At 51.1% G+C, this 25,000-nt stretch overlaps 8 non-coding genes and 4 pseudogenes across 8 annotated transcripts; all 12 read left to right on the forward strand.

Moving 5' to 3' along the window:
* The first annotated feature begins 1,514 nt into the window (after positions 1–1,514).
* Positions 1,515–1,691, forward strand: LOC115187257 (uncharacterized; annotated as a pseudogene).
* Positions 1,692–2,513: 822 nt separating this feature from the next.
* Positions 2,514–2,630, forward strand: LOC115187269 (U5 spliceosomal RNA). The gene has a single exon (XR_003875988.1). It is a non-coding gene; the product is annotated as a U5 spliceosomal RNA (small nuclear RNA).
* A 5,725-nt stretch (positions 2,631–8,355) lies between these two features.
* Positions 8,356–8,536, forward strand: LOC115187251 (uncharacterized; annotated as a pseudogene).
* An 801-nt stretch (positions 8,537–9,337) lies between these two features.
* Positions 9,338–9,454, forward strand: LOC115187270 (U5 spliceosomal RNA). The gene has a single exon (XR_003875989.1). It is a non-coding gene; the product is annotated as a U5 spliceosomal RNA (small nuclear RNA).
* A 2,633-nt stretch (positions 9,455–12,087) lies between these two features.
* Positions 12,088–12,264, forward strand: LOC115187258 (uncharacterized; annotated as a pseudogene).
* Positions 12,265–12,998: 734 nt separating this feature from the next.
* LOC115187271 (U5 spliceosomal RNA) lies at positions 12,999–13,115 on the forward strand. The gene has a single exon (XR_003875990.1). It is a non-coding gene; the product is annotated as a U5 spliceosomal RNA (small nuclear RNA).
* Positions 13,116–19,945: 6,830 nt separating this feature from the next.
* LOC115187261 (uncharacterized) lies at positions 19,946–20,123 on the forward strand (annotated as a pseudogene).
* An 812-nt stretch (positions 20,124–20,935) lies between these two features.
* LOC115187272 (U5 spliceosomal RNA) lies at positions 20,936–21,052 on the forward strand. Its single transcript, XR_003875991.1, has one exon. It is a non-coding gene; the product is annotated as a U5 spliceosomal RNA (small nuclear RNA).
* A 374-nt stretch (positions 21,053–21,426) lies between these two features.
* On the forward strand, positions 21,427–21,617 carry LOC115187263 (U2 spliceosomal RNA). The gene has a single exon (XR_003875983.1). It is a non-coding gene; the product is annotated as a U2 spliceosomal RNA (small nuclear RNA).
* Positions 21,618–22,425: 808 nt separating this feature from the next.
* LOC115187273 (U5 spliceosomal RNA) lies at positions 22,426–22,542 on the forward strand. Its single transcript, XR_003875992.1, has one exon. It is a non-coding gene; the product is annotated as a U5 spliceosomal RNA (small nuclear RNA).
* Positions 22,543–22,916: 374 nt separating this feature from the next.
* Positions 22,917–23,107, forward strand: LOC115187274 (U2 spliceosomal RNA). Its single transcript, XR_003875993.1, has one exon. It is a non-coding gene; the product is annotated as a U2 spliceosomal RNA (small nuclear RNA).
* An 804-nt stretch (positions 23,108–23,911) lies between these two features.
* LOC115187275 (U5 spliceosomal RNA) lies at positions 23,912–24,028 on the forward strand. The gene has a single exon (XR_003875994.1). It is a non-coding gene; the product is annotated as a U5 spliceosomal RNA (small nuclear RNA).
* Positions 24,029–25,000: the final 972 nt, after the last annotated feature.

A 25,000-nucleotide genomic window follows, 5' to 3' on the forward strand; every position in this document is an offset into this window, starting at 1 on the left:
ACAGGGGGACGTTGTATTATGCACGTCAGCCCCCGTTCTGCAGGCGTTGTATGGCCTATGGTCATATCCTCGCCTCGTGTAGCACAAAGAAGTGTAGGTATTGTGGATCTACGGAGCACGAGGCGAGGGACTGTGATGCGCCGAAGGCATGTCACGGGTGTGGCATGCTGACGCACCTGTGGCGTGAATGCCCGGCGCGTCAGAGGTCATACGCGTCTGCAGCTGGGGGGGGAGCGAGAGCCGGGGATGGGGGAAGAAGAGGAGGGGACAAAGAAGCAAGAACAGGCACAGAGGAAAGGGACACACGGCGGGAGAAGGAGGAAAGAGAGATAGCAGGAGCAGAAGAGGAAAAGGAAGAAATTGACATAGTGGAACCGGAAGGGAAGGAGGCTGAAAGAGAGGAGGAGCAGGAGGCTGAAGGAGAGAAGGAGCAGGAGGAGGAAGGAGATAAGAGAGTGGAGGGGTCGGAGAAGAAGGTGGTGGAGAAGGAGACGGAGAAGGAAACAGAGAGGGAGGAGATAGAGAAGATGGCGGTGGAGAAGGAGACGGAGAAGGAAACAGAGAGGGAGGAGATAGAGAAGACGGTGGTGGAGAAGAAAGAGACAGAAAGGAAGGAGACAGGGAAGAAGGTGGTAGAGACAGAAAGGAAGGAGACAGGGAAGAAGGGGGTGGAGAAGAAAGAGACAGAAAGGAAGGAGACAGGGAAGAAGGTGGTGGAGAAGAAAGCGACAGAAAGGGAGGAGACAGAGAAGGCAGAGGTGGCGGGACCAGTAGGAGAAGGAGTGAAGGAGTGGGGGGATAGTAAAGAGGTGAGATCACGGGTGGAGGAACTTAGGAAGATGGTGGGGGGGCTGACGGACACTGTGAAGGAAGCGAGGGGTGGGCTGGCGGATAATATGACCGAAGCGAGGGGGGGGCTGTCGGACGCGGATAGGGATGTTCCCTGGCTGCGCCCTCCACCGATAAAGAGACCTAAGAAGTGGGAGCGTAAGGACAGCAGGAGGAGGAAGGATGGTAGGGGGGGGGCAGGGCAGGGGGGAGAGGAAGCGGGGCCCTCGTGGGCTCCCTCTCCTTCGTGCTCTTTTACACCCCTGGCTGAGCTGGACCTTCCAGGCATTGCCCAGAGCTGGGGGATGGAGGAAGGGGTTAACTTTTTGTTTGAGGGCATGGGGTGCTCGGGCCAGAGTCAGAAGGAGGGTGGAGTGGTGGACTTGAGTGGGGTGCACAAGGCACAGAGTGTGGGTGTGCAGGGAATTGGTGTTGTTTCTAGGGGAGAAGGGATGGTGGCCGACGGAGGAGCGTCAGGAGTGGAGGAGGCGTCCCCGTCGGTCGGGAGTATAGGGTAAGTTTTGTTGGGTATTTAATGTGGGTATGTGTTTTGGTTTGTAAGTGGGAAGGGGAGGGAAGACGAGTCTTTGTATTGGGGTTTAATGTTTGTGTTGAAGTTAAAAAATGCCTAGTTATGATTTTGGATTGATATATGGTTTTGTAATGAAAGGCATGGAACGTAATAAATATATTTTGTAAAAAAAAAAAAATCTGTTCTTATCAGTTTAATATCTGATACGTCCCCCATCGGGGGACTACATATTAAATGGATTTTTCGAACAGGGAGTCGGAAATGGGGCTTGCTCCGTCCGCTCCACGCATCGACCCGGTATTGCAGTACCTCCGGGAACGGTGCAACACTTTTCTCTCATTGTCAAGGAAAAAGAAATACGCAAAGCTATGTAAAACAGCTAGCAGAAGAAGAGAAGGAATGAAAAAAGAAGAATCATCCAAACTGAAACAAGGGCGAAGCCCCCTTCATGGGGTCCCCCGTTTTCCCGCCATTTTACTTAAAAAAAAAAAAAAAAAAAAAAAAAAAAAAAAAAAAAAAACATTGGCCAGGATTGTGTGTGTGTGTGTGTGTGTGTGTGTCTCTGTGTGTGTGTGTGTGTGTGTGTGTGTGTCTCTGTGTGTGTGTGTGTGTGTGTGTGTGTCTCTGTGTGTGTGTCTCTGTGTGTGTGTGTGTGTCTGTCTGTTTTGACCCCCCCCAAAAAATTACAATCACTTCACCAGGATTGTCTGTCTGTCTGTCTGTCTGTCTGTCTGTCTGTCTGTCTGTCTGTCTGTCTCTGTTTTTGACCCCCCCAAAAAATACAATCACTTCACCAGGATTGTCTGTCTGTCTGTCTGTCTGTCTGTCTGTCTGTCTGTCTGTCTGTCTCTGTTTTTGACCCCCCCAAAAAATACAATCACTTCACCAGGATTGTCTGTCTGTCTGTCTGTCTGTCTGTCTGTCTGTCTGTCTGTCTGTCTGTCTCTGTTTTTGACCCCCCCCCAAAAAATACAATCACTTCACCAGGATTGTCTGTCTGTCTGTCTGTCTGTCTGTCTGTCTGTCTGTCTGTCTGTCTTTGAATTTTTACCCACAGCCCTCAAACTTGGAAGAGTGGGTTCGGGAACCACCCGCGGGCACCCGGCCTAGAGTGCACAGTGTGTGTCTCGGGCCCCGACCTCTGACTTCCATACGACTCTGGTTTCTCTTCATTACGCACAAGCCTTTCGCCTTTTACTAAAGACTTCCGTGGAGAGGAACACTTACGAGTTCAACATATTTTTGGAAGGGCTTTGCTTCTGGCAGAGCCCGGTATCTTGTTTCAAGAGAAATTGACAGAGATGACGCCGAGACTTTTTGCTCAGGCGTTTGACTTGAAGCCGGCTGACCGACCGACCGACCGACCGACCGACCGACCGGCGTATTTTTCCACTCAAAGTAGTCGCTCGGGCAATTGAGTTCAAGCCCGACGACGACTGACGTGTTTTCCGGGCTTTGAACAAATAGTCGCACTAGGCTTAAAGAGCTAGTGACTTAAAGACGCATTAGCGACTTGTTAAAAAAAACACCCGCCTGTCACCAGGGAAACGTCGGGTGGGGAGGAGACAACTTTTGCCAAACCGCTGAGGTCTGCCGAGACCCCCGGGGGCCCGGCGGGTGCAGGGGTCAATTTGTGGGTTATCGCTTCTCGGCCTTTTGGCTCAGATCAAGCTTGGTACCGAGGTGCCCCAAAGCCCGCTGAGTCAGAAGGTCGAAGGAAGGCAGGAGGGAGGAAAGTGTTTTTTTTCTTTATTTGAGGAATCGTTTTTTTCCCGGTTTTCCTTGTTCTTTGGCTTCTTTTGGAGAGAGCTTTTTTGGAGAAGAAAATGGAGAACAACAGACAGAACAGGTCCGTACCAGGTATTGGATTGGCGAATACGGTGAGGTTTGCTTGGAAGGAAAAGGATATGGAGCCATTTGGGAGGGAGACATTTGGAAGGACTATCCTGATGGGGGTCCTAAAGTTATCGGTGAAAGATGTCCTATGCCTACAAGGTAACCCAATGGAGAGAGCCTTCGACGTGACCTTCCACACGGAGGAGAAACATGAAGACATTATGACGAGAGTGAAGGAAGGGAAAGGTGCAAGGCCCCTGTGTCATTACGAGGTGACCAGCCTGGCAAGGAACAATTTCAGGGTGGTCACCGTCAATATGTACAATCCGCATGTGAAGGACGAGGAGGTGAGGGCCTTTCTGGGGAGATACGCGGACAATGTCTCCTCAGCAAGGCACCTCAGGGACTCCCTGGGATTCTGGAACGGGAGGAGAGGGTTCCAGATCCTTCTCAGGGAGGACCCGAAGGGATTGGGTGGCTACCTCCATCCTCCAGCGATGTTCTCCCTGGGGGCTGACAGGGGGACATTGTTTTATGCCCGTCAGCCTCCATTCTGCAGGAGGTGTATGGCCTACGGTCATATCCTGGCCTCGTGCAACACCAGAAAGTGCAGGTTCTGTGGGTCGGGAGAGCACGAGGCCAAGGATTGTGACGAGCCCAAGGCTTGCCACGGGTGTGGTTCATCAGCACACCTGTGGCGTGATTGCCCGGCTCGTCAAAGGTCATACGCCTCTGCAGCTGGAGGGGGAACGGGGGATGGAGGGAGGAGAGAACGAAAGGGAGCGGATGACAGTAATGGCACAGGGGAAAGGATGGCACAGGAAGAGGACGGGAGGAAGGAGGCTACGAGAGGAGAGAGGCGAGGAGCCGAGAAGGCCGGAACAAAAGGAGAGGAGGTGGAAGGAGGTGGAGGAGCGGAGAAGAAGGAGACTGGGACGGTGGAGAGAGAGGAGGTGGAGGAGGGAACGGTGGCAGAAATGGAGGGAGAAGTGAAGACGGGACCAGAAGAAGGAGCAGAAGGAGGGAAGGAGTGGGGGGACAGCATGTCGAGCGCCCTCGTTGAAGAGTTGAGGGGAATGGTGGAGGAGCTAGCGGAGAGGGGGAGTGGTGTCTCTCCGCTGCCTCCAACGCCAAAGAAGAAAGGGAAGAGGGGGGGCCCGGAATGCAGTGAGAGGGAGGGGGGTGTGGAGGGGATGGCCAAGCGTGTGATGGGGGAGGGAGGAAAGGCCTTGTCCTCTCTGTTTTCCTCGGCCCCTCAACGTCTGGTGGAGGGTGACTCCCAGGGCGTGGCGCTGGGCTGGGTGTCTGAGGGGGGATCTCAACTCCTGCTTGGGGAGATGGGGTCCCCTGCTCTCGATCTCAGTCCAGAAGCCTACAGGGAGAGAGGAACGGAGGGTGTTGGTGGGGAACCCAGGATGCAGGGCACTCCAAGGCCTAACACCATGCCTGCATCCTGGGTTGGAGAGATGGAGGAGGACGGGGGGACGTCAGGAGAGGAGAAGACGTCCCTGCCGGATGAGAAGAAGCAGGGGAGCATCGGGTGAGTCTCCTGTTGTTTTGTTATTTTGGGGTTTCATTTCGTTGATGTAGGGTTATAAATTTAAATGACATTTTCTGTTAATATTTTTAGTTTAAATGTAAGGGGTTTGAGGGATTTTGTTAAGAGGAGGGCGGTTTTTAGTTTTTTGGAGGGGGTGGGTTTTGATGTTTGTTTTTTACAGGAGGTTCACCTGAGGGATGGAGGGGATGTCATCAGGTTTAGTAGGGAGTGGGATAAGGGGGAGTCAGTTTGGGGTATAGGTGGGGTGCATTCTACAGGGGTGGGGATTTTGTTTGGGAATAGGGAGGTGAAGGTGGAGGGATCTTTTGTTGTAATGCAGGGGAGGGTGTTGGGGGTGGATGTCACTTTTAGGGATAGTAGGTATAGGTTAGTGGTGGTGTATGGGCCACAGGTGGCGGCAGACAGGAGGGAGATGGTGGACTGTCTGGCGCCCCTGTGTGTTACAAATAGGCACTTGGTGATAGGTGGGGATTTTAACATAGATTTAGGGTTAGTGAGGGATAGTAGTGCAGGATCCATCACCGGGCTAATGGCTTGCCATGGTCTGGTTGATGGAGGCCTGCACACTACTCCGACAATGGCTGGTCCCACATGGCGCAACTCCCGGGGGGTTGCGCGGAGGCTCGACTACATTTTTGTATCCAGGTCTTTGGGTCAGTTGTCTGGGCGGCTGTTGCCTGTGTTCTTTTCAGATCACGACGGGGTGCTCCTGCAGGTGGGGTCGCCAGTCTGCCTCTTCGGTAGGGGGTACTGGAAATTAGATCGGGATGTGCTGGAGGAGCAAGCTTTCGTTGACACCTTCTTTGGTTTCTTTCGGGGGCTTGAAGGCCTCCGGTCCATGTGTGAGGGGGTGTTAGAGTGGTGGGATTTAGTTAAGGTAAGGATTAGGGCCTTTATAATAGGATATTGCAGGAGGAAAAAAAGGGAGGAAAGGAGGGAGGTGGATCGTATCCAAAGGTTGCTCGAACTCGAGTACGAGGCAGGCAACCTCGGCGGGTCGATTGACTGGGAGAGATCCACTGACCTGAAGGCGCAGCTCAGGGAGCTGCAGGAGCGGAAGGCTCGAGCTTTCCTGGAGCGGGCGCATAATGGCTTTCTAGAACATAATGAGACTTGTTCCGCTATGTTCTTTAAGTCGGTTAAGGGCAGACAGAGTAGGAAGATAATGCATGGGGTGAGGAAAGAAGATGGTAGCATAGTTAGAAAACCGGAGGAAATGGTCAGGGTAACAACTGATCATTACCGAGGTTTATTTAAAGAGAGGGTAATAGATGTAGAGCAGGGAGATGTGTTTTTAGAACACTTGTCCCGGCGATTGCCGGAGGACATTAGAGATGTGATGGAGGCTCAGATCTCCCTCGAGGAGGTTGAGAGCGCTCTCAGGAGGATGGGAAAAGGGAAGGTGCCTGGGATGGATGGGCTGCCGGCCGAGTTTTACCTCAAGTTTTGGGGTATACTTGGACCAGTGGTCCTCGAAGTCTTGAAGGCCATCCTTGAGACGGGGGTCCCGGGGGGATCAATGGTTGTCGGTGTGCTGTCACTTCTTTATAAGAAGGGGGAAGCAACTGACCTTGGCAACTGGCGGCCGTTGACCATGCTGTGCGTAGATTACAAGCTACTTGCAAAGGTTTTAGCAGACCGGTTGCGCACAGCCCTTCCCTACGTCGTCCATGAGGATCAGACGTGCGGGGTAGAGGGTCGCTCGATCAGATGGAACCTACAGTTGATCAGGGACTCCATCGCTTGGGTAGAAGATAGGGGGCTGCCTTTAATGGTAGCAGCGCTTGATCAGGCGAAAGCCTTTGATCGCGTGAATAGATCCTTTCTATTCAGGGTGTTAGGTAGATTAGGATTTGGGGAGAAGTTTATAGGATGGATCCGTACATTATATGTCGGAGCGGGGTGCCGAGTTAGCGTAAACAGTCACTTAGGTGACGTTTTTGACCTCTCGTCTGGGGTCAGGCAGGGATGCCCGCTCTCAGCTCTCCTCTTCGTTCTGTACATGGAGCCTCTGGGGGCTGCCATTAGGGCAGACACAGGGGTGGAGGGCTTGCTGATCCCTGGAAGTGGCGGTCTCCGTGTCAAGTTGACACAGTACGCCGACGACACATCCTTGCTGCTTTGCAAGGACTCGTGCCTGACAAGGTCCCTTGCCATTATTGGGGACTTCACCCGAGCGTCGGGGGCGGTTCTTAACCACGCGAAGTCTTCCGTTAAGTTTTTCGGAAGATGGAGTGGTAGGACGGATGTGCCCGGAGGGTTATCTCTCTGTAACGGGGCCCTGAGGATACTCGGGGTCCATTTTGAGACCTCCGGCTCAGCGACGCTGAACTGGAACATGGGCATCGCAGTGGTACAGAAGAAGCTAGCGATGTGGAGGGCTAGGTCGTTGTCCTTTTTAGGCAAGGTCCTGGTTCTCAAGGTGGATGTATTGCCATCTCTATTGTACTTGGCGTACATCTATCCATTGCCGGCTTGTTTGAGGAGGCATCTAGTGAGGCTGGTGTTTCAGTTCATGTGGGGTGGCAGGTACGAGTGGGTCGCCAGGGCACGCATGATCTGTCCCATCGGGGAGGGAGGTAGGGGGGTACCACATCTCCCCCTCAAGCTGGACGCCATTTTTGTTTCGTTTCTGTTGACGGAGCTTGCTCAGCCAGTACTACACCCGTCCGGTTACCTCCTGCGGGTGTTCTTCTCGTATCAGGCGAGAAGCGTAATGGTGTGGTCTAACACGGGTCCTCGGGCGGAACAGCTGCCGTGGCACTTTGGCCATGCGGCCAAATGGCTGCGTGCGCACCCCGAGGTTGAAGTCGCCCGAGTAGGTTTAGATCACAGGCACCTGTACGAGGAGGTCAGACGGGCAGTAAGTCCAGCACCTGTAGTGGGCATCCCGGCGGTGGTCTGGGAGGGAGTGCAGGCGCGGGGTCTGGACAACAGGCTCAAGGACCTGAATTGGTTGAGCCTCCACAAGTGTTTGCCGGTGCGCTCCACCATGTACCGGCATAGCTTGGCGCGATCCCCCACCTGCCCAAGACCTTCTTGTGGCAGGGAGGAGACTGTGCGTCATGTCTTTTGGGACTGTGCCATTGCCGGAGTAGTATGGGCGAAGGCACGGGTGTTGTTAGGAAGGGTTAGAGGTGATTTCGTATTGACATGGGCTAGGCTAGAGAGAGGAGTAGGGAGAGCGAGGGGGACGGATAGGGATAGGTTTCTGCTCTGGCTTCTCATGAGCCTCTTTAAGCGGGGGCTGTGGGAAGCCAGGCAGAACATGGTTAAGACAGGGAGAGATTGTGGGGTGGAAGGCATAGTGAGGAGGGTGGAAGGAGATCTGAGGGGGAGGATGAAGAGGGAGGAGAGGAAGTGGGGGCAGCATGCTGCCCGGGAGAGATGGAAGGGGGGATTAGGGCTGGGGTTATTTTAGATTAGGGAAGGGAAGATAGGGAAAGTTAGTGTTTAGGATGACGGGGAGGGATGATGCTCCCCTGAGTTTTTGTTTTGTTTGGGTTTTCGTTTGTTTGTTGAATTAAAAATACCATGATTGATTTAGTTTAAAGGAAAATTTTGATTTGTATTGTTTGAATGTTATTGATTGTAATAAATTATTTTTTCTAAAAAAAAAAAAAAAATCTGTTCTTATCAGTTTAATATCTGATACGTCCCCCATCGGGGGACTACATATTAAATGGATTTTTCGAACAGGGAGTCGGAAATGGGGCTTGCTCCGTCCGCTCCACGCATCGACCCGGTATTGCAGTACCTCCGGGAACGGTGCAACACTTTTCTCTCATTGTCAAGGAAAAAGAAATACGCAAAGCTATGTAAAACAGCTAGCAGAAGAAGAGAAGGAATGAAAAAAGAAGAATCATCCAAACTGAAACAAGGGCGAAGCCCCCTTCATGGGGTCCCCCGTTTTCCCGCCATTTTACTTAAAAAAAAAAAAAAAAAACATTGGCCAGGATTGTGTGTGTGTGTGTGTGTGTGTGTGTCTCTGTGTGTGTGTGTGTGTGTGTGTGTGTGTCTCTGTGTGTGTGTGTGTGTGTGTGTGTGTCTCTGTGTGTGTGTCTCTGTGTGTGTGTGTGTGTCTGTCTGTTTTTGACCCCCCCCAAAAAATTACAATCACTTCACCAGGATTGTCTGTCTGTCTGTCTGTCTGTCTGTCTGTCTGTCTGTCTGTCTGTCTGTCTCTGTTTTTGACCCCCCCAAAAAATACAATCACTTCACCAGGATTGTCTGTCTGTCTGTCTGTCTGTCTGTCTGTCTGTCTGTCTGTCTGTCTGTCTGTCTCTGTTTTTGCCCCCCCCAAAAAATACAATCACTTCACCAGGATTGTCTGTCTGTCTGTCTGTCTGTCTGTCTGTCTGTCTGTCTGTCTGTCTGTCTCTGTTTTTGACCCCCCCCCAAAAAATACAATCACTTCACCAGGATTGTCTGTCTGTCTGTCTGTCTGTCTGTCTGTCTGTCTGTCTTTGAATTTTTACCCACAGCCCTCAAACTTGGAAGAGTGGGTTCGGGAACCACCCGCGGGCACCCGGCCTAGAGTGCACAGTGTGTGTCTCGGGCCCCGACCTCTGACTTCCATACGACTCTGGTTTCTCTTCATTACGCACAAGCCTTTCGCCTTTTACTAAAGACTTCCGTGGAGAGGAACACTTACGAGTTCAACATATTTTTGGAAGGGCTTTGCTTCTGGCAGAGCCCGGTATCTTGTTTCAAGAGAAATTGACAGAGATGACGCCGAGACTTTTTGCTCAGGCGTTTGACTTGAAGCCGGCTGACCGACCGACCGACCGACCGACCGACCGACCGACCGACCGGCGTATTTTTCCACTCAAAGTAGTCGCTCGGGCAATTGAGTTCAAGCCCGACGACGACTGACGTGTTTTCCGGGCTTTGAACAAATAGTCGCACTAGGCTTAAAGAGCTAGTGACTTAAAGACGCATTAGCGACTTGTTAAAAAAAACACCCGCCTGTCACCAGGGAAACGTCGGGTGGGGAGGAGACAACTTTTGCCAAACCGCTGAGGTCTGCCGAGACCCCCGGGGGCCCGGCGGGTGCAGGGGTCAATTTGTGGGTTATCGCTTCTCGGCCTTTTGGCTCAGATCAAGCTTGGTACCGAGGTGCCCCAGAGCCCGCTGAGCCAAAAGGTCGAAGGAAGGCAGGAGGGAGGAAAAGGTTGGAGTGTGGGAAACGGGTTTTCCCTTTTTTTCCGGTATAAAAGAATTTTTTTTCTAGAGGCTTCTTTTCAAGAGAGCTTTTTTCGAGGAGGTGGAAACCTTTTTTCTTGGTTTAAAAATGGCTCGACATGCTCCCAACAAGACGCCTGGAATCGGGATAGCGAACACAGTGAGGTTCGCCTGGAGGAACAAGGAGATGGAACCGTTTGGGAGGGAGACCTTTGGGAGAACAATATTGATCGGGATCCTAAAGTTGCAGGTGGGGGAAGTGTTGTGCCTCCAGGCGAACCCACTGGAGGTGGCTTTTGACGTGACCCTCCACAAAGAAGACAAGTACGAGGAGGTAATGAGGAGGGCGAGAGAAGTGGGAAAGGATGGACCGATGCGCTATTACGAGGTGACCAGCCTGGGAAAAACCAATTTCCGGGTGGTCACGGTTAATATGTATAACCCTCATGTGAAGGACGATGAGGTGAGGACTTTCCTTGGGCGTTACATGGACAATGTCTCAACGGCGAGGCTCCTCAGGGACTCCCTGGGCTTCTGGGATGGGAAGAGAGGATTCCAGGCGTTGCTCAGGGAGGACCCTGGGGGGTTGGGAGGCTACCTCCATCCGCCGGCGATGTTCTCCCTGGGGGCTGACAGGGGGACGTTGTATTATGCACGTCAGCCCCCGTTCTGCAGGCGTTGTATGGCCTATGGTCATATCCTCGCCTCGTGTAGCACAAAGAAGTGTAGGTATTGTGGATCTACGGAGCACGAGGCGAGGGACTGTGATGCGCCGAAGGCATGTCACGGGTGTGGCATGCTGACGCACCTGTGGCGTGAATGCCCGGCGCGTCAGAGGTCATACGCGTCTGCAGCTGGGGGGGGAGCGAGAGCCGGGGATGGGGGAAGAAGAGGAGGGGACAAAGAAGCAAGAACAGGCACAGAGGAAAGGGACACACGGCGGGAGAAGGAGGAAAGAGAGATAGCAGGAGCAGAAGAGGAAAAGGAAGAAATTGACATAGTGGAACCGGAAGGGAAGGAGGCTGAAAGAGAGGAGGAGCAGGAGGCTGAAGGAGAGAAGGAGCAGGAGGAGGAAGGAGATAAGAGAGTGGAGGGGTCGGAGAAGAAGGTGGTGGAGAAGGAGACGGAGAAGGAAACAGAGAGGGAGGAGATAGAGAAGATGGCGGTGGAGAAGGAGACGGAGAAGGAAACAGAGAGGGAGGAGATAGAGAAGACGGTGGTGGAGAAGAAAGAGACAGAAAGGAAGGAGACAGGGAAGAAGGTGGTAGAGACAGAAAGGAAGGAGACAGGGAAGAAGGGGGTGGAGAAGAAAGAGACAGAAAGGAAGGAGACAGGGAAGAAGGTGGTGGAGAAGAAAGCGACAGAAAGGGAGGAGACAGAGAAGGCAGAGGTGGCGGGACCAGTAGGAGAAGGAGTGAAGGAGTGGGGGGATAGTAAAGAGGTGAGATCACGGGTGGAGGAACTTAGGAAGATGGTGGGGGGGCTGACGGACACTGTGAAGGAAGCGAGGGGTGGGCTGGCGGATAATATGACCGAAGCGAGGGGGGGGCTGTCGGACGCGGATAGGGATGTTCCCTGGCTGCGCCCTCCACCGATAAAGAGACCTAAGAAGTGGGAGCGTAAGGACAGCAGGAGGAGGAAGGATGGTAGGGGGGGGGCAGGGCAGGGGGGAGAGGAAGCGGGGCCCTCGTGGGCTCCCTCTCCTTCGTGCTCTTTTACACCCCTGGCTGAGCTGGACCTTCCAGGCATTGCCCAGAGCTGGGGGATGGAGGAAGGGGTTAACTTTTTGTTTGAGGGCATGGGGTGCTCGGGCCAGAGTCAGAAGGAGGGTGGAGTGGTGGACTTGAGTGGGGTGCACAAGGCACAGAGTGTGGGTGTGCAGGGAATTGGTGTTGTTTCTAGGGGAGAAGGGATGGTGGCCGACGGAGGAGCGTCAGGAGTGGAGGAGGCGTCCCCGTCGGTCGGGAGTATAGGGTAAGTTTTGTTGGGTATTTAATGTGGGTATGTGTTTTGGTTTGTAAGTGGGAAGGGGAGGGAAGACGAGTCTTTGTATTGGGGTTTAATGTTTGTGTTGAAGTTAAAAAATGCCTAGTTATGATTTTGGATTGATATATGGTTTTGTAATGAAAGGCATGGAACGTAATAAATATATTTTGTAAAAAAAAAAAAATCTGTTCTTATCAGTTTAATATCTGATACGTCCCCCATCGGGGGACTACATATTAAATGGATTTTTCGAACAGGGAGTCGGAAATGGGGCTTGCTCCGTCCGCTCCACGCATCGACCCGGTATTGCAGTACCTCCGGGAACGGTGCAACACTTTTCTCTCATTGTCAAGGAAAAAGAAATACGCAAAGCTATGTAAAACAGCTAGCAGAAGAAGAGAAGGAATGAAAAAAGAAGAATCATCCAAACTGAAACAAGGGCGAAGCCCCCTTCATGGGGTCCCCCGTTTTCCCGCCATTTTACTTAAAAAAAAAAAAAAAAAAAAAAAAAAAAAAAAAAAAACATTGGCCAGGATTGTGTGTGTGTGTGTGTGTGTGTGTCTCTGTGTGTGTGTGTGTGTGTGTGTGTGTGTCTCTGTGTGTGTGTGTGTGTGTGTGTGTGTCTCTGTGTGTGTGTCTCTGTGTGTGTGTGTGTGTCTGTCTGTTTTTGACCCCCCCCAAAAAATTACAATCACTTCACCAGGATTGTCTGTCTGTCTGTCTGTCTGTCTGTCTGTCTGTCTGTCTGTCTGTCTGTCTGTCTCTGTTTTTGACCCCCCCAAAAAATACAATCACTTCACCAGGATTGTCTGTCTGTCTGTCTGTCTGTCTGTCTGTCTGTCTGTCTGTCTGTCTGTCTGTCTCTGTTTTTGACCCCCCCCCAAAAAATACAATCACTTCACCAGGATTGTCTGTCTGTCTGTCTGTCTGTCTGTCTGTCTGTCTGTCTGTCTGTCTTTGAATTTTTACCCACAGCCCTCAAACTTGGAAGAGTGGGTTCGGGAACCACCCGCGGGCACCCGGCCTAGAGTGCACAGTGTGTGTCTCGGGCCCCGACCTCTGACTTCCATACGACTCTGGTTTCTCTTCATTACGCACAAGCCTTTCGCCTTTTACTAAAGACTTCCGTGGAGAGGAACACTTACGAGTTCAACATATTTTTGGAAGGGCTTTGCTTCTGGCAGAGCCCGGTATCTTGTTTCAAGAGAAATTGACAGAGATGACGCCGAGACTTTTTGCTCAGGCGTTTGACTTGAAGCCGGCTGACCGACCGACCGACCGACCGACCGACCGACCGACCGGCGTATTTTTCCACTCAAAGTAGTCGCTCGGGCAATTGAGTTCAAGCCCGACGACGACTGACGTGTTTTCCGGGCTTTGAACAAATAGTCGCACTAGGCTTAAAGAGCTAGTGACTTAAAGACGCATTAGCGACTTGTTAAAAAAAAACACCCGCCTGTCACCAGGGAAACGTCGGGTGGGGAGGAGACAACTTTTGCCAAACCGCTGAGGTCTGCCGAGACCCCCGGGGGCCCGGCGGGTGCAGGGGTCAATTTGTGGGTTATCGCTTCTCGGCCTTTTGGCTCAGATCAAGTGTAGTTACCTTGCCAGTGCTGCACTTGATCAGAGAAGCGATCACAGGCCGGAGGGCGCCCGGGAAAATTGTGCTATTTATTTTTGTTAAATCATCATTTATTGTCATTATTGTTGTTTTTTGTCTCACCTTTGTTTATTCTTTGTCCTGGGTTAGGTGGTGGTCTTGGTGGTGGACTACAGGTGCACCAGCACCTGTAGGGTGAGTTTAAAGGCCCTCTGGTCCTTTTTCTTTAGTTATTACATTTATTTTGTGTTTTCCCCTGCTTGTCCTGTTTTGCATCTCTCCTCCCCCGTGTATCCTATAGTCCCCTCCTTAGCTCCTCCCATTGTCTTCAGTTGTGTGTTGTCTGCTAGCTGGGGTGGCTTTCTGGCTTGTCGGCCTGCTAGCTTTAGCTTAGCCTGGTCTGCAAGCCTCCTGGCCCCTTAGGCGTGGCAGGCATTGTTTGACTGTTTATTCTTTGTTCCCATCCACCTTGTACCCTTAGTTTATCCCCCAAATTTCCTTTTGTTCAGTTTCTTGTTGTTTGTGTTGCCAACTGGGGGACATTTTGCTAACTAGCCTGCTGCCTGGTTAGCCTAGCCTGGCCGGCTGGTGAGGCCTGCTAGCCTCTTGTCCCTCATGTTTGGTAGGTGTTGTTTAGTCAGTTTGTCCTTTTGTTGTTGTCATCCCTTCACTTCCCTTTTACTTTATTTAATTTGTTTTGTTAGTCTTACCCCCTAGGTTGTCTTCCCTCTTGGTTTGTGTGCCTTGTTGGTTTTTTGTTTTGAGGCCTCTTGGCTGGTGGGCCTGCCAGCTGGTAGGCCTAGCCTGGCCTGCTGGTGTGGCCTGCTAGCATTCTAGCCTTTAGTTTGTTTGTGTGGTTTATTTTTGTCTTTCCCTTTTGTGCCCTCCCCCCTGTGGAAAATATAAAACAAAAAAATTCCCCTCCTAGTGTCCTTTCCCATTGTCAATAAGATTAGTTTGGTGCTGTGCCAGATAGTTTGTTGTGTGTTCCGTGGTGCTGGTAGGCCCTGTTAGCTTAGTCTACCTGAGCCTGCCAGCTCCCTCGGTTGTCTTTCACTCCTTCCCTTTTTCCCAACACCCTCTCCCTCCCTCCCCCCGCCCCCCTTCCTTCCTTTCCCCTCCCCTTTTCCCCTTCCCCTCCCCCCCCCTTTTCACTGGTGTTGGGCTGTAAAGGGAGTGGGCCTCCATCATGTCAGCAGCACAGGTTGGCATGAGGAGGCACCATGCAGTGCGCCTCCTTTTAAAGGAGAAGGGAGGGAAAATAATGGAGTTATCCCGATTGGATTTCTCCAGAAAATTCCTCCAGAAAGAGCTCGGTTTCCACCCCGCGCAGGTAAACTGCATCTTAGCCCTTCCCTATGGGAAGGGCTTCGATGTCAGCTTTGCCAACGCCAGCTTCCTGCGGGAGTTCTGGGGGCAACTCCAGAACTCCCTGAACATCCAGGGGTCCCTCACAGCAATGTTTGAGGTGACCAAGCTGACGGATAATAGCATTAAAACCGTTATTATCCGTATGTATAACGAAACCGTACAGCCGGAGGACGTTGCAGTATGGCTGGGCAGGTACTGCAATGTGAAGGGGCCCTTGGTCCAGGTGAAGGATCCCGATGGGATCTGGACAGGGGCCTGGAGGGTTACTGTCCAGCAGAGGGAGGACCCCGGGGGCTATGGTGGGTTGAAAGCCATCCCATCCACCATAGTCCTCGGAGAGAATAGGGGCCATGTTCACTACCAGGACCAGCCTAAGCTGTGCCGTAAGTGTGGTGAACATGGCCATCTCGCAGAGGCCTGTAAAAAGGTCGTCTGCATGAAGTGCCGGGAGGTGGGCCACCGCTACGAGGAGTGCACGAACGGAAGGTCGTGCAACCTCTGTGGCGAGCGGTCCCACCTCATCCGCGGCTGCCCCTTCTCCTGGGCCAATAAGGTCAGGGCCGAGAGGAGGGAGACGGCGGCCGCGGACCGGGCTTCTGAGCGCCAAGGGGAGGGAACGGCAGTTGCCGAGGAGGTGGTGGTGGAGCCGGTGGTGGTTGAGGAGGTAGTGGTGGAGCCGGTGGTAGTGGAGGGCGCGGAAGGTGCAGTGGTGGAAAAAGTGGGAGGAGAGGACAAAACCCCCTCCCCCCCAATCCCCCTGCCCCAGATTAATGTGACCCCTGAAGGAGAAAGGGCCGAGAAAGACGGCCCCGGAGAGGTCTTGAGTGAGAACTCCCCAAGTGGGTCAGACAGTATGGAGACTGTGTCAGAGAAAGCTGTGGAGACAGCGTCAGGAGATACGGGAGAGGGAGTGGAGATTCTGGAAGAACACCTCCCCCCACGAAAAAGAAATGCTGAGGAGCTCTCCGACCCCGAACAAGGCGATGAAAAAAAGGGCAAATTGGAATGGGAGAGCTCCCAGGGGGAGGAAGAACCCAGAACCTTCCCTCCCAACTCCCCCAACACAATCTCCTTTTTAAGTCCTGTTTTAACCTCCTCTCCCTGCCATCCCCCGTTACCCCGGCGGGAGAGAGAGGAAGCACTAGACAAGTAACCCCCTTTTAACTGTTTAAATGCCTTTTCTTTTAAGCACTGTTTTTACTCACCCCTCTTATGGCTTTTAACATCACCACCATAAATGTGAGAAGCATAAAAACAGAAAGAAGAGCACAGTCGGTTTTATCCTTTTTAGAAAGGTTTAATTCAGATGTGTTTTTATTACAGGAGTGTGGTCTACCCTTTTTATCCTCTTATAGGAAATGGGAGGACAAGTGGCAGCATGGGCCCTCCATTTGGAGTGGCTCAAATTTTAATAAAAACGACGGTGTTGCCATTTTAATCAAGACCCCACAGGTGGTGGTGAGGGGGAGCACGGTGGTGGTAGGTGGGCGTGCTCTTTTAGCCAATTGTACTTTTATGGGGAGAGATTTTAACATGCTAAATGTGTATGGTTTTAATGACAAACATGACCGGTGCGCACTTTTAGAAGACTTGCAGTCCCACCTGCTAGGGAGGGATCCTCTAGTCGTGGGTGGGGATTTTAATTGTGTTTTAAGTAGAGCAGACAGGAGAGGGGCGGGAGAGGATTTTAAGGTAGATAGGTCAAGTGTTTTATTGCAAGGGCTGTGCAGGGATTTTAAACTGACCGACTGTTTTAAAACCCTGCATCCAAGAGAGGAGGGCTTCACCTGGACCAGTGGTGACGGCACCAGAGCCTCTCGCATTGACTATCTGTTTACCCGGGACTGCCCCCCAACTGATGCTAGAATAACCCCTGCCTTTTTCTCAGATCACGTAATGCTGACGTGCACCCTTTCACTAACTTCGGGTGTGACTGTGGGAAGAGGGCCCTGGAAATTGAACTGTTCCCTTTTAGAAGATGATAGAGTAGTTAGTCAGTACAGGGAGCAGTTCAGCCAGTGGCAGACGCTACAGGACTTCTTTGACACACGAGCACAATGGTGGGAAATGGTGAAGGGTAGGACGAGGACTTTCTTTAGAGAAATAGGAAAGAAGAAAAGTAAAGAAAAAGATAGATGCATGGTGGGACTGCAAAAGCGACTGGAAAGGTATTTTAATCTAGGCCAACAGGGCTTTGATTTTAACCACGAAATTAAACTAGTTAAAAAGGAAATGGCACTTTTAGCAGAACAAAAAAGCAAAGGGGTTATTTTAAGAAGCAAGGAAAGGGAACTAGAAGAGGGGGAGAAGTGCACAAGGTACTTTTTTAAGAAGATAGTTAGTAAGGGTAGGATAATGACAGGGTTAAAAGATAAAGATGGGGTTTTAAAAACAGACACAGAAGGAATGGAAAAAGTAGTCGAGGATTTTTATGGGGAACTGTTTGGGGTAAAAGATGTATGCGAGGAAACAATGGGGGACGTTTTAACATACATTGACAAGACCTTACCCAACACAGACGACCTGACAAAAGACTTGACGAGGACAGAAATTGACCAAGGACTGAAGCATTTTAAGAGGGGTAAGTCACCGGGGGAGGATGGCCTCCCCTTGGAGTTTTATCTGACCTTTTGGGATGTTTTAGCCGACGAACTTTTGACTGTTTTTACTGACTTTGAATACCTTGACAGACTACCTGACAGTTTTAGAGTGGGGATCGTGACTCTTTTATATAAGAAAAACGACAGGACAGACCTAAAGAACTGGAGACCGATAACCCTTTTAAATTTTGATTGTAAACTTTTTACCAAGGTTTTAACACTCAGAATGTCTTCTGTTTTAGGGGAGGTGATCCACCCGGATCAAACCTGTGCCATTCCCGGAAGGAAGATCACGGACAGCCTGATACTGATCCGAGATGCCATCTGTTATGCGAGAGACAGAAATATGCGGCTTGTAGTCCTAAATTTAGATTTTGAAAAAGCCTTTGATCGGGTCTCGCACCAGTACCTCTTTAAGGTACTGCAAAAAATGGGTTTCCCGGACAGGTTTTTAGCTTGGGTGGGACTGCTGTACGGCGACATCACCAGCAAAATCCTTGTAAATGGGCATCTGTCAAAGGCAGTGGGAGTACACTGCGGCGTCCGTCAGGGCTGTCCGTTATCTCCTCTTCTGTTTGTGGCCTGTATTGAACCACTGGCACAGGTCTTGAGAAGGGACCAACGGATCAGTGGGGTGGGGATCCCGGGGAGTGGGGGGATGACCGCCAAGTGCGTATTTTACATGGACGACGTCAACATTTTATGCACCGACCTTTTATCCGTCGACAGGACCCTGGACAGGACTGACTGGTACGGACGAGCCTCTGGGGCGAGACTGAACAGAGACAAGACAGAGGCCCAATTTTTCGGACCGTGGGCAGACCCAGACTTGACCAGACTACCACTGACGGTTAAAACGACGGACATAAGGGTACTGGGGGTAAAGTTTGACCAGGAGGGAGGAGGGAGCGGAAATTGGAGTGGGACCCTGGGGACAGTAAGACAGAGACTGGGTTTTTGGGGACTACGACAGCTGACTTTTGAGGGCAAGGTTTTAATCATTAAAGCAGTGATTTTACCTGTGCTTTTATTAATCAGTTCTGTTTTTATCCCCCCTAGGAGAACTCTTTTAGCCCTGGAGCGGATGCTGTTTTACTTCTTGTGGGGGAGCAAGTGGGAGAGGCTGAGGAGGGAGGTGGTCAAGAGGCCCAGGTCCAAGGGGGGGAAAGGCTTGCCTGACCTCTACTTGTTCCTGGGCAGCCGCTACACAGCGTTACACCTCACTCTTGCCACCTCCCTGGCCACCAATAAGACTCAGGCCCTCGCACGGTTCTGGCTGGGATCTTACCTCAGGACTCTGAGGCTGATCCCAGTCGACCTGCGAGCCCCAGTCTCTTTCCTGCTTCCCACACACTACGCCCAGCTCCAGAAGTTTTTAAGACATTTTAAATTGGAAAAAGAAGCAGTCACAGTTTTAACTAAACATCGCTCTCTTCTCTCTCTTGTGCAGGACCGGGAACCAGTGTGTCCAGTGCGCGGGCTTGCTATAGGCGAGCCCACAACGGTTTGGCGTAATGTGGCCCATCCTGCTCTCCTGAATCAGCACCGGGACCTGTCCTGGATGGTCGCCCACGAGATCCTCCCGGTCAGGGCCGTTATGCACTCCCGGGGCATGGCGAGGACATCCGCGTGCCCCCGACCAGGCTGTGGCCAAGAAGAGTCGGTGAGGCACTTGCTCTGGGAGTGCAGAGCCGCTAGGGACCTGTGGAAGGAAGTAGGCCCCCTGATCTCCTCGTGTCTGCCAGCAGGGGAGGACCTAACGCCCCAGCTCGTGCTGTATGGGGTGGGCCGAAGGCCCATTCCATCAAAGGCCTTCACCAAGCTCTGGCCCACCCTCACGTGTCTGAAGGCAGCACTGTGGTCCTCCCGCAACCTGCTGGTAGCGAAACAGGTCGACACCACCCCCCAGGCAGTGGCCATGGTAGCCACAGAGGCCCTGGGGTGGTACAGAAGGAAGGGGGCCTCGACCCCAGGCGAAGGGTCCCCCACAACACCCAAGGTCCCTGCGGCCACGGCCTGACAGCGCTGCGGCGCCTAGGGCGATGCACCTAGGGGAGGCATCTCCTCTGGGCCCCTAAGGACGGGACGATGATTGATTCGGGAGAGCAGGAGGAGGCAAGTTTGATAAGGACTCACCCCGCTCCTGTACAAAGGACCGAAGACAGCCTCTTAGCAAGTGACTTTTTAACATGTTTTTCATGTCTTAAAAATGTTTTACCTTGTTAAATCATTTGTACACATTTTAAATGGCTTTTACAGATTTGATGTTTTCCACAATGAAAAGTACTTTTAATCATGGTTGTTTTTATTGGTTTTAACAACATGTACTTTTTTACAAATTTAAATGAAATCTTCAAATGCTGTGTTTTATGCGTTCATGCCGTTTTTATGTGTATATAATGATGTACAAACATATGTGAGCTGTCCTTAAAGGAATTGTGATAATAAAAACTTTTCCAAAAGAAAAAAAAATCTGTTCTTATCAGTTTAATATCTGATACGTCCCCCATCGGGGGACTACATATTAAATGGATTTTTCGAACAGGGAGTCGGAAATGGGGCTTGCTCCGTCCGCTCCACGCATCGACCCGGTATTGCAGTACCTCCGGGAACGGTGCAACACTTTTCTCTCATTGTCAAGGAAAAAGAAATACGCAAAGCTATGTAAAACAGCTAGCAGAAGAAGAGAAGGAATGAAAAAAGAAGAATCATCCAAACTGAAACAAGGGCGAAGCCCCCTTCATGGGGTCCCCCGTTTTCCCGCCATTTTACTTAAAAAAATAAAAAAAAAAAAAAAAAAAAAAAAACATTGGCCAGGATTGTGTGTGTGTGTGTGTGTGTGTGTGTCTCTGTGTGTGTGTGTGTGTGTGTGTGTGTGTCTCTGTGTGTGTGTGTGTGTGTGTGTGTGTCTCTGTGTGTGTGTCTCTGTGTGTGTGTGTGTGTCTGTCTGTTTTTGACCCCCCCCAAAAAATTACAATCACTTCACCAGGATTGTCTGTCTGTCTGTCTGTCTGTCTGTCTGTCTGTCTGTCTGTCTGTCTGTCTCTGTTTTTGACCCCCCCAAAAAATACAATCACTTCACCAGGATTGTCTGTCTGTCTGTCTGTCTGTCTGTCTGTCTGTCTGTCTGTCTGTCTGTCTCTGTTTTTGACCCCCCCAAAAAATACAATCACTTCACCAGGATTGTCTGTCTGTCTGTCTGTCTGTCTGTCTGTCTGTCTGTCTGTCTGTCTGTCTCTGTTTTTGACCCCCCCCCAAAAAATACAATCACTTCACCAGGATTGTCTGTCTGTCTGTCTGTCTGTCTGTCTGTCTGTCTGTCTTTGAATTTTTACCCACAGCCCTCAAACTTGGAAGAGTGGGTTCGGGAACCACCCGCGGGCACCCGGCCTAGAGTGCACAGTGTGTGTCTCGGGCCCCGACCTCTGACTTCCATACGACTCTGGTTTCTCTTCATTACGCACAAGCCTTTCGCCTTTTACTAAAGACTTCCGTGGAGAGGAACACTTACGAGTTCAACATATTTTTGGAAGGGCTTTGCTTCTGGCAGAGCCCGGTATCTTGTTTCAAGAGAAATTGACAGAGATGACGCCGAGACTTTTTGCTCAGGCGTTTGACTTGAAGCCGGCTGACCGACCGACCGACCGACCGACCGACCGACCGACCGGCGTATTTTTCCACTCAAAGTAGTCGCTCGGGCAATTGAGTTCAAGCCCGACGACGACTGACGTGTTTTCCGGGCTTTGAACAAATAGTCGCACTAGGCTTAAAGAGCTAGTGACTTAAAGACGCATTAGCGACTTGTTAAAAAAAACACCCGCCTGTCACCAGGGAAACGTCGGGTGGGGAGGAGACAACTTTTGCCAAACCGCTGAGGTCTGCCGAGACCCCCGGGGGCCCGGCGGGTGCAGGGGTCAATTTGTGGGTTATCGCTTCTCGGCCTTTTGGCTCAGATCAAGTGTAGTATCTGTTCTTATCAGTTTAATATCTGATACGTCCCCCATCGGGGGACTACATATTAAATGGATTTTTCGAACAGGGAGTCGGAAATGGGGCTTGCTCCGTCCGCTCCACGCATCGACCCGGTATTGCAGTACCTCCGGGAACGGTGCAACACTTTTCTCTCATTGTCAAGGAAAAAGAAATACGCAAAGCTATGTAAAACAGCTAGCAGAAGAAGAGAAGGAATGAAAAAAGAAGAATCATCCAAACTGAAACAAGGGCGAAGCCCCCTTCATGGGGTCCCCCGTTTTCCCGCCATTTTACTTAAAAAAAAAAAAAAAAACATTGGCCAGGATTGTGTGTGTGTGTGTGTGTGTGTGTGTCTCTGTGTGTGTGTGTGTGTGTGTGTGTGTGTCTCTGTGTGTGTGTGTGTGTGTGTGTGTGTCTCTGTGTGTGTGTCTCTGTGTGTGTGTGTGTGTCTGTCTGTTTTTGACCCCCCCCAAAAAATTACAATCACTTCACCAGGATTGTCTGTCTGTCTGTCTGTCTGTCTGTCTGTCTGTCTGTCTGTCTGTCTGTCTCTGTTTTTGACCCCCCCAAAAAATACAATCACTTCACCAGGATTGTCTGTCTGTCTGTCTGTCTGTCTGTCTGTCTGTCTGTCTGTCTGTCTGTCTCTGTTTTTGACCCCCCCAAAAAATACAATCACTTCACCAGGATTGTCTGTCTGTCTGTCTGTCTGTCTGTCTGTCTGTCTGTCTGTCTGTCTGTCTGTCTCTGTTTTTGACCCCCCCCCAAAAAATACAATCACTTCACCAGGATTGTCTGTCTGTCTGTCTGTCTGTCTGTCTGTCTGTCTGTCTGTCTGTCTTTGAATTTTTACCCACAGCCCTCAAACTTGGAAGAGTGGGTTCGGGAACCACCCGCGGGCACCCGGCCTAGAGTGCACAGTGTGTGTCTCGGGCCCCGACCTCTGACTTCCATACGACTCTGGTTTCTCTTCATTACGCACAAGCCTTTCGCCTTTTACTAAAGACTTCCGTGGAGAGGAACACTTACGAGTTCAACATATTTTTGGAAGGGCTTTGCTTCTGGCAGAGCCCGGTATCTTGTTTCAAGAGAAATTGACAGAGATGACGCCGAGACTTTTTGCTCAGGCGTTTGACTTGAAGCCGGCTGACCGACCGACCGACCGACCGACCGACCGACCGACCGGCGTATTTTTCCACTCAAAGTAGTCGCTCGGGCAATTGAGTTCAAGCCCGACGACGACTGACGTGTTTTCCGGGCTTTGAACAAATAGTCGCACTAGGCTTAAAGAGCTAGTGACTTAAAGACGCATTAGCGACTTGTTAAAAAAAACACCCGCCTGTCACCAGGGAAACGTCGGGTGGGGAGGAGACAACTTTTGCCAAACCGCTGAGGTCTGCCGAGACCCCCGGGGGCCCGGCGGGTGCAGGGGTCAATTTGTGGGTTATCGCTTCTCGGCCTTTTGGCTCAGATCAAGTGTAGTATCTGTTCTTATCAGTTTAATATCTGATACGTCCCCCATCGGGGGACTACATATTAAATGGATTTTTCGAACAGGGAGTCGGAAATGGGGCTTGCTCCGTCCGCTCCACGCATCGACCCGGTATTGCAGTACCTCCGGGAACGGTGCAACACTTTTCTCTCATTGTCAAGGAAAAAGAAATACGCAAAGCTATGTAAAACAGCTAGCAGAAGAAGAGAAGGAATGAAAAAAGAAGAATCATCCAAACTGAAACAAGGGCGAAGCCCCCTTCATGGGGTCCCCCGTTTTCCCGCCATTTTACTTAAAAAAAAAAAAAAAACATTGGCCAGGATTGTGTGTGTGTGTGTGTGTGTGTGTGTCTCTGTGTGTGTGTGTGTGTGTGTGTGTGTGTCTCTGTGTGTGTGTGTGTGTGTGTGTGTGTCTCTGTGTGTGTGTCTCTGTGTGTGTGTGTGTGTCTGTCTGTTTTTGACCCCCCCCCAAAAAATTACAATCACTTCACCAGGATTGTCTGTCTGTCTGTCTGTCTGTCTGTCTGTCTGTCTGTCTGTCTGTCTGTCTCTGTTTTTGACCCCCCCAAAAAATACAATCACTTCACCAGGATTGTCTGTCTGTCTGTCTGTCTGTCTGTCTGTCTGTCTGTCTGTCTGTCTCTGTTTTTGACCCCCCCAAAAAATACAATCACTTCACCAGGATTGTCTGTCTGTCTGTCTGTCTGTCTGTCTGTCTGTCTGTCTGTCTGTCTGTCTGTCTCTGTTTTTGACCCCCCCCCAAAAAATACAATCACTTCACCAGGATTGTCTGTCTGTCTGTCTGTCTGTCTGTCTGTCTGTCTGTCTGTCTGTCTTTGAATTTTTACCCACAGCCCTCAAACTTGGAAGAGTGGGTTCGGGAACCACCCGCGGGCACCCGGCCTAGAGTGCACAGTGTGTGTCTCGGGCCCCGACCTCTGACTTCCATACGACTCTGGTTTCTCTTCATTACGCACAAGCCTTTCGCCTTTTACTAAAGACTTCCGTGGAGAGGAACACTTACGAGTTCAACATATTTTTGGAAGGGCTTTGCTTCTGGCAGAGCCCGGTATCTTGTTTCAAGAGAAATTGACAGAGATGACGCCGAGACTTTTTGCTCAGGCGTTTGACTTGAAGCCGGCTGACCGACCGACCCGACCGACCGACCGACCGACCGGCGTATTTTTCCACTCAAAGTAGTCGCTCGGGCAATTGAGTTCAAGCCCGACGACGACTGACGTGTTTTCCGGGCTTTGAACAAATAGTCGCACTAGGCTTAAAGAGCTAGTGACTTAAAGACGCATTAGCGACTTGTTAAAAAAAACACCCGCCTGTCACCAGGGAAACGTCGGGTGGGGAGGAGACAACTTTTGCCAAACCGCTGAGGTCTGCCGAGACCCCCGGGGGCCCGGCGGGTGCAGGGGTCAATTTGTGGGTTATCGCTTCTCGGCCTTTTGGCTCAGATCAAGCTTGGTACCGAGGTGCCCCAGAGCCCGCTGAGCCAAAAGGTCGAAGGAAGGCAGGAGGGAGGAAAAGGTTGGAGTGTGGGAAACGGGTTTTCCCTTTTTTCCGGTATAAAAGAATTTTTTTCTAGAGGCTTCTTTTCAAGAGAGCTTTTTTCGAGGAGGTGGAAACCTTTTTTCTTGGTTTAAAAATGGCTCGACATGCTCCCAACAAGACGCCTGGAATCGGGATAGCGAACACAGTGAGGTTCGCCTGGAGGAACAAGGAGATGGAACCGTTTGGGAGGGAGACCTTTGGGAGAACAATATTGATCGGGATCCTAAAGTTGCAGGTGGGGGAAGTGTTGTGCCTCCAGGCGAACCCACTGGAGGTGGCTTTTGACGTGACCCTCCACAAAGAAGACAAGTACGAGGAGGTAATGAGGAGGGCGAGAGAAGTGGGAAAGGATGGACCGATGCGCTATTACGAGGTGACCAGCCTGGGAAAAACCAATTTCCGGGTGGTCACGGTTAATATGTATAACCCTCATGTGAAGGACGATGAGGTGAGGACTTTCCTTGGGCGTTACATGGACA

The sequence above is a fragment of the Salmo trutta genome, unplaced genomic scaffold, assembly GCF_901001165.1.
Source record: "Salmo trutta unplaced genomic scaffold, fSalTru1.1, whole genome shotgun sequence".
NCBI lineage: Eukaryota > Metazoa > Chordata > Actinopteri > Salmoniformes > Salmonidae > Salmo > Salmo trutta.